Source organism: Crocodylus porosus, unplaced genomic scaffold, assembly GCF_001723895.1.
Source record: "Crocodylus porosus isolate Cpor-Errol unplaced genomic scaffold, CroPor_comp1, whole genome shotgun sequence".
In the NCBI taxonomy this organism is placed as follows: domain Eukaryota; kingdom Metazoa; phylum Chordata; order Crocodylia; family Crocodylidae; genus Crocodylus; species Crocodylus porosus.
Window position 1 is genome coordinate 8,182,890 of NW_017728939.1, and position 6,000 is coordinate 8,188,889.

A 6,000-nucleotide genomic window follows, 5' to 3' on the forward strand; every position below is an offset into this window, starting at 1 on the left:
GGCTTGTCCAACATGCATCCTGCCAAGCCATTTTCTGAGGCCCAAGGTCCCTGCTCAGGACAGGCAGGTGGGGGAGGGGAACGGCTCACCTCCACGGGGCCAGGCTCATCGTGTGAGCCGAGTCCCAATGCCACCACCCCTAGGGCTGCGTGGCGCGGGGCTGTCCCAGCCGCGCCCGACGGGACGATCTGGGGACAGTGCCTGCTTTTACTTCTCTCCAGCTTGGCCCCTTGCCCCTGGTGTCCCACCTGCCTCTGGGGACCTGCCGGGCTCAGCAGCCGTGGGGCAGGAACGGCGCCTGGCGCAGGCAGTCATCAAGGCAGCCTGGGGGGGCCTTGGCAGGCAGGGTCCTGGTGCGAGCTCTGCATGGCGAGGCGGCAGGAGCCGGTGTCTGCTGGACGCCGTGCTCCAGACTCACAGCACTGAGGCTGCCGGGGCTGCACGTGCAGGCGGCCAGGCACCACAGTATACGGGGCCATGCGGGCAGGCGGGCGGATGAGGGGCTGCAGTGCAGCAGCTGCCTCGCTCTGGCCCCCCTCAGACAGCGCTGGCTCATGGGGCTGTGCTGCTCAGGGGATGGGGATGGGGAGCTATTTATTTCTCCCCTTCAGTCTCTGGGGCAGTAGCTGGCTGGATGCAGAATGGGTCCCTCCTGCCCCTGCCTATCAGCAGCTACCATGAACCTCGCAGTAACAGGCAAGTGCAGTAGGGCTGCACAGGCAGGGTGGGTCTCTCTGGCTGAGACCGAGGGTGTTTGAATATGGCTCGCTGGCCCACTGGGTGATAAGAAGTTCATGATCTGGCTGCACATTCAAAAAGGTTGGATACCCCTGCTGTAATGTCTCCCTTTGGCCTTTTCCCCCCATTTTCTTCTCCCTCCCTTCCCTGCTTTACTTTGTCTTTCTAATTTCTACCTATTTACATTCTCACTGACGTCCTGCCACACTTTTAGCTTCTCTCATTCCTTGGAGTCTCAGACCAGCAGAGATTCCCTATGCCTGAAGAAGGGTGACTGCGCCTGAAAGCTTGCTACGAACTTTTTTCCAACTGCTCAGTTGGTCTAATAAAAGATATCACATCTACTCATAGAACCTTGCCTCCAAACTGTTATACACTGTAACAGAATGCAGCAAAACTGATTTTTAAAAATAAGTTACTAAGTAAGACTAGGAAAAACCCAGTGTCTACCAAGCCAGATCAAAGAGTACCTAAATGCAAATGCATTAAATGTAAATGCCTTCCTTCCTGCCAGTTAAGATAGGAACACGCATTTAAAAATGCAGGATGAATGGAGGGGCCATCACAATTGATCAGGATGAAAATATAACCTAGTTCCCACCTTAATGTATTTATACACCTCAAAATAGCAAGCTTAGGAACAGGTTTCAGCTGGCTGATCCCTAGCTCTGTAATTTAGTAAAATCAGGAAGGTGAAAGTAGACAGCTATCAAAAAAATACAACTGGATTTTTCTCCTCTGGATAACCATATCAAGAAATTTAACAGGGGGGTGAAAGAAAATGCATCTAAAGCATCAGCACTGCAAAAAATCAGAAACCAGAGTGGAAGAAGAAAAGAGTGATAAGTACAAATATGCTGAGCAACAATTCTTGCATTTGGGAACTTAATTTGGGAGTTAATTACTATTCCAGCTTCTTTTCAACCTAATCAACTGGGAGTGGCTACTAATCAAAACCTGATCCACACAGCAAGTCATAGTGTCATGGCACTAGGCTCAACCACAGCACCGGTTTGCAAAGTCACAATCCAGTTGCAACCAACAGTTCTGTAACATGGATATAGTTCAGTACGGTGTCATCCCTCCCATGATAACAGATACGAACTATACCAAGTTACTGCCCAACCTTTCTATTCCTCACACTGACTGATAGGATTAATTTTGCTATTTGGACAACCTTACATATTGATGTGCCCTACAAATTTAGGCCATCTTAACAAGAGTGTCATCTATGTTGAGTTTCATGCAAAAGACTACATAACTTGTTAGAATAAGTTTGTTCGCAAAGTCACAGATAAACTCATGTTAACTACTGAAGTTCCCTTTAGGAAAAAAAAAAAGCCCACCCAGTGGATTGCTACTTTAAAAAAACAACAGTTAAGCAAGATTCCTGACCTGACAGATAAAGCTGACATATTTATGACTCCCTTAAGGACAACATCAATTGAACTTACAGTTACATTTCCAGGAACTATCTTGCTTACTTATAGATTGATTCCTAATTCAAATACTTCAATTGTGCCAGTCACTTAAACTTCTGTGTTGATCCGACACAAGCTCAGGAAGATATCTACTTCTCAGCAGAACTATCAACAATCATAAAGTGCTCCTGGCCTCCCCAGCCCCCTCCAAAACATACCTTTAAAAGCATTTGCTTTACTACACCGAGGCAGTTAAACAGATTGCAACAGCTGCAGCTTCCCAAGATTGCAAGATACAGATACCTTAAGAAAGGTCACTTGGATCACCTTTCGAAACAACCTAGTGCACAGGATGTGAGGCAAAACCTGCTAATTTGTCAGTCAATACTAAAAGATCCCTCAGTGTTTGTGAGACCAGCACTGTGCAATGCAGCTGTTGAACTAGTGTTCCTCTCAGTCAAAATCTAGCTTAATGAAATAAGTTTGTACTTGTGAGCTGCTGAACTCTGTCCTTTTCCTCTCATGTAAAAATCCTCATGCCCATATTTCACACCTATGTGTTTGCAGTAGGTGCCATGGTGCACAAGGAGTAAGACTTGACTCCCAGAAAAAAATTAATTTGTATATTCATGTTGGAGCCCAACTGTATTTCTTTGGAAATTTCAATTTACTACACTGTATTTTACCTCCTATGCCAGGATAGCCTCAATCCAAGAAGAAAGGCTTTACCTCACACGTGGTAGAAGTGAGGACTCTTAATACTGCATAGAGATGGTCTTAAAGTGCCTTTAGGGTCTGTATCTTCTAGACTGTAATGGTGCTTTGTACTGAAAAGAATTTATCACCATGACCCAATCTAGTCAACTTTAAAACAATGGATGAATTTGAGTTTTGAAGGACTTCACTTAATGACAGTTCTCTCTAAGATATGTCATCTCTCTGCATAGCAAACAGGCTACTAGTTCCACAGTTTCTTGGAAAAAAAAAATTCTTAATCTCTGAAGGAAGCTTGTTCATAATGACACGTGCATGCAGATGGGGAGGGGGGTGAGGTCAAGAAATTGTACTGTTCCTCCCTATCCACCCGCCTACGAGTTCCCTCCTGATTTGCTGACAAGTTTGCTGCTGATGACTCATTCGTTTCCTTTCGCTGGACCTAGTCGCACCGTCCTAGGCCTTAAAACAAGGCAGAAAACAGATTGCAGCTTGCATTGGTATGAAAAAATATCCACTGCTGAGACTAAACTCCCAATTTAAAAATACAGCAAGAGAGAATAAAAAATAAAAATAGTGTCAGGAGTTCCAAGACGATGCTCTTCTCTGCACGGCTCTGTTCTCACATCGAAACTTCAGTGAATACTGGAATAGCTCATCTTCCCTTCCAGAATTTGGGTGAGGTCAAATAATTTATAACCAACACCAAATACATAGAAGAGAACATCTTAGTAGCTAATCCAGCACTGGGACATGAACAGACACTCAGTTTGGGTTTTCAGGGAAAATTAGGTACATGATTTTGCTAAAGAGAAATGCTGTTTCAATTTGCACTTTTTTAAAGCGGTTTAACCACATCCATCCATACTCAGAACCAGTTCAGAGGGGAGCATCTGAATGCTGTTTAAGTCCTGTCCCCAGTTTATTCCAACTAGGGCTCCTAAAAATAAAAACATCTTAGAAGAGCCCAAACCAATGGTCCACCTAATGAAGAGCAGTAAGGAGTTCAAAATTATCCATATTAGCAATCCCCAGAACTATGTTTAAATTGCAAAAACCCAGTAGTTACCTTTGATATGACTAAATGAAGTTTTGTCGAAGTGTGGGAGCCTGGCGGTTTTAACAGCTCATTACAAAATAAGGATGCTGAGATGTTTGAACTGCATGAAGGGCTGCATTTTGCAGACAGCAAAAGCTCTGTGTCTATGTCCTTTGGCAACACAAAGTAGTATTGCTCTTAAGATATAAAATGACAAGTCTCTCAAATCAGTGATACTAACTGATCACGTGGACAGGGAGCTTAATGACAGCTTTGCACAATTAAGAAAATTATTCAGAAAAGTCAGAGGAAGAAAAAACTCAGCTCATTTTGATGAGCTTAGGATAACTTTCTAGTACATCTAGAAAATGTAACTGGAAAGAAGAAAGACCTAGAGCCACATTCAATCTAAGACCAGAAACTTCCATTTACAGTTCAGTTCAGCTGAGGAGGCAACTGTTAACACTGAGGATGTGCAACAATAATTATTCTGGCCACAGCCAGACTCTCTGTATGACAAGCTGCAAACAATAACACGGTTTGGTATAGAAAGGATGGAAACAAGAGGTGAGGAGAGAAGTAGCCAGTCCTCTCTACTCATACAATCAGAATGCACAAATACACATCCAATGAAACTAATGAGAAACCTGTCATGCGCCCCACACCACAATTTAATCACAGAGTTCATTAACCACAAGATTATATGGAAGGCAAAGCTAACTGGGTTTAAATGAAGGATTAGACATAAAAATCAGGATATGTAAACAGTCACGCTTTAGGCCGTAAACTGTTAACTGATGGGGATAGAAAAACCTCCATGCTTGGGATAATTAATTAATTGTGTACTGTAATATTCTTTCCACCCTGCTCTGAAACATCTGGCATTGGTCACTATCAGTCAGGACACTTGCTGAGAGAGATCTCTGGTCTAATCTACCAGTGGCACATTGTGTGTCAAAAAAGAAGTCACCCAATTCTGCAGGTGCTCGCATGCACGTCCGGTGACAGAATCATAGAAAATGAGGGTTGGGAGGGACCTCAGGAGGTCACATCTAGTCCAACCTCCTGCTCTAAGCAGGACTGGTGCCAACTACATCCCAGCCAAAATTTTGTCTAGCCGGGTCTCAAACACCTCCAGGGATGGAGACTCTACCACCTCCGTGTGATCCAGCACTTCACCACCCTCCTACTGAGAAAATACTTCCTAACATCCAACCTCAACCTCCCTTGCTGCAACTTGAGCCCATTGCTCCTTGCTCTGTCATCTGCCCCACTGAGAACAGCCCAGCTCCATCCTCTTTCAAACCCCCGCGGGGAGTTGAAGGCTGCTAGGAAATTCCCTCGAACAATAGTGGTGACACCGAGACTGTGAACCTTCGACAGGCAAATAAGCTGCCAACTTTATCCCGCTAAGACAGGTCATGCCCGCAACTAAAGCTTGGAAATACATAAAGCTGGGCAAAGCTCGCAAATAAAATTGCATAAAGCTCACAAATAACACTGACCATACATTAAGGTGGGCAAAACTTGTAAATAAAGCATAGAAATACATGAAGGTGGGCAAAGCTGGCACATAAAGCGTGGAAATATATAAAGGTGGGCAAAGCTGGCACATGAAGCATGGAAATATATGAAGGTGGGCAAAGCTGGCACATGAAGCTTCTCCCCCAGCCGGGCCTAGCACACAACCGACTGCTCACACCCACCCCGCATAATTATTTAAAATAAATAAAAAAGAGCATTATCCCTCAAGTCTGAAGTACCCACGCGAGTCGCCCCCAGGCCCGAGGAGGGGTGGCGCAGAGGAGGCCGGGGACACCGGTGGCGGTGGAGGAAACCCGCCCGCGAGGCCGGAGGCGGGAGCGGCCCCGGCGCCACAGGCCGGGCGGGCGGGCGAAGTCCAGCCGCGCCCCTGGAGGCAGCGTCGGGCGGGCAGGGGCAGGGGACGGCGCCCACCTGCCCAGAGTGAACGTGAAGGACAGAGCCTCCTCCACCGACCTAGGCCCCGCTCTCCGCCCCGTCCCGTCCCTCCGGACCCCGGCGGCTCACCCCAGGCATCGAGCGCGGCGGCTCCGTGCGAGCGAGCGG

At 46.4% G+C, this 6,000-nt stretch overlaps 1 protein-coding gene across 1 annotated transcript in view; it reads right to left on the minus strand.

The window, feature by feature from the left end:
• Positions 1 to 6,000, minus strand: part of PTP4A2 (protein tyrosine phosphatase type IVA, member 2) — a 28,179-nt gene extending 22,179 nt beyond the window's left edge. The window contains exon 1 of the mRNA XM_019547802.1: positions 5,962 to 6,000. The gene's annotated coding sequence lies outside the window, so the exon portion shown is untranslated. The remainder of the gene's footprint in view (positions 1 to 5,961) is intronic.